The sequence below is a fragment of the Penaeus chinensis genome, chromosome 8 (assembly GCF_019202785.1).
Source record: "Penaeus chinensis breed Huanghai No. 1 chromosome 8, ASM1920278v2, whole genome shotgun sequence".
In the NCBI taxonomy this organism is placed as follows: Eukaryota; Metazoa; Arthropoda; class Malacostraca; order Decapoda; family Penaeidae; genus Penaeus; species Penaeus chinensis.
Genome location: NC_061826.1, coordinates 24,380,020 through 24,382,519, shown reverse-complemented (window position 1 = coordinate 24,382,519; position 2,500 = coordinate 24,380,020).

Genomic DNA, 2,500 nt, shown 5'->3' with positions numbered 1-2,500 from the left:
GATGCTTCCAGGCTTTGCGACCGAACAGAAACTTTTATGAATCCCGAACTGCCTTTGAAGAAAAGCTGCTCGGAGTGGAATATGATGTCTGAAAAGAAAAATCCTGTGAAACTGTACAATTGGTATTCATTATGGAGGGAGAGATACTTCGGAATACTTCATCAACATTCAAACAAGAACAATGTTGAATTGCATGCCAGAATATCGTTATACAGTATTGAAATTTTTGCACACGAATCCTCACATTATATGACGAAATTAAGATTGGAATTCAGAGTTACATTAGCACCTACGATAACAAAAGCAAACACAAGGCTATCCAACAAGTGAACAATGATATGAGATGCAACACAGTTACAAATATACACCTGAGGGTCTGAACTTCCTATTAAACACCGCCGTTAGTCTGTAGATAATGAATGTCTCTTGCAATGGCATGATGAACGCAACGTTTATTTTTGCTCATATCATTATGATAATTTCTTTTAATATCTATAAGTATTTGCTTTTACTTGTTCCCCCTTACCTGCCCCCTCCCTCCTTTCTCCTTCCCTCACCATCCTACCCCTTCCCCTGTCCCCCTTCCTCCCTTCCCAGCCATCCATTGAACCCCCTCCCCTGCCCTCCCGTTTCCCTCCCCCTCCCCCTCCCATCCCCCTGCCCCTCCTCCCCCCCTCCCCTCAGTATCTTGGGCCGAGGCGTCTCTCCCAGTCGCCATTAGCAAGCGGACCATTTGTTGATTAGACGTGAGCAATGGGACGCAAAACTTAGTGTTAATTAGGGGTGACGAATATTCTGGCGCGATGGTTATTATTATTGGTTTTACATCTCTGGGCTGAAGTCTAGGAGCGAGTGGGGAAGAAAGGGGAGATGGGGGAAGGGGAGAGAAGGAGGGAGTTGGGGAAAGAATGGGAGGGGGGGGGAGAGAAGGAGGGGGTTGAGGAAAGAATGGGAGGGGGGGGGGAGAAAGGGGAGATGGGGGAAGGGGGAGAGAAGGAGGGAGTTGGGGAAAGAATGGGAGGGGGGGGAGAAAGGGGAGATGGGGGAAGGGGAGAGAAGGAGGGGGTTGGGGAAAGAATGGGATGGGGGGAAGAAAGGGGAGATGGGCGTAGATGGGGGAAGGAGAGGAGGGAAGGTTAGGGAAGGGGAAGCGGGAGAGGGGGGAGGAAGGGGTATGGGAAGGGGAAGCGGGAGAAGGGGGTGGGGAAAGGGGTATGGGAAATCATGGGGAATGGGAGGAGAGGGGAGCAGCAGCAGCGCGGCGCATGGGGCGGATGGGGAATGGGAAAGAAACGGAGCCAAGTAAAGTCAAGTCAAGTAAAGCGTTTCATTAGCGAGCGCCCTGAAGAAGCCGGAACCTCAGCTCTCAGGCGCTTTCAGGGTTTCCTCGGCATTTTTAGTTTTCTTTGCTTTTTTCTTCCATATTCTCTTAATGTCATTTGTCCGTCTCTCTCTCTCTCTCTCTCTCTCTCTCTCTCTCTCTCTCTCTCTCTCTCTCTCTCTCTCTCTCTCTCTCTCTCTCTCTCTCTCCCTCTCTTTCTCTCTCTAAATAAATAAATAAATAAATATATATATATGTATATATATTTATATATATACATATATATATACACACACACACACTTACACACACACACACACACGCACACACACACATATATATATATATATATACACATAGATTTAAATGTTTATATATATATTCATATATATATATAAATATATATATATATATATATATATATATATGTGTGTATATATATATATTCATATATATATATATATATTCATATATATATATATATATATATATATGTGTGTGTGTGTGTGTGTGTGTGTGTGTGTGTGTGTGTGTGTGTGTATACACGCACATATATACACATATACATATATATACACACCTATATACATATTAAACACACATACACACTCCCTCACACGCACACACACATAGATAGATGGATAGATAGATAGATAGATAGACACACACATACATATAGATATAAGATTTTCAAATGTGTATATATATATATATATATATATATATATATATATATGTGTGTGTGTGTGTGTGTGTGTGTGTGTGTGTGTGTGTGTGTGTGTGTGTGTGTGTGTGTGTGTGTGTGTGTGTGTGTGTGTGTGTGTATGTATATATATATACTTAAAGAAATAAATATATGTAGATATACACAAATCTTAAACACTTACAGCCACAATCACCCACCCACACACACACACACCCACCCACCCACCCACACACACACACACACACACACACACACACCCACCCACCCACACACAAACACACACACACACAAACACACACACACACACCCCCACACACACACACCCGCACGCACACCCGTCAGTCCGCCCGCACACAACAGTGTTCGCGAGTTCCCCACTTGAAGATCTTTCTCCCTCGGGTATTGTTTCTGAGAGGCGAGGGGAATGGCGTGATAAGTTGACAATTAAATTGTTTAAATGTGTTTAAATGAAA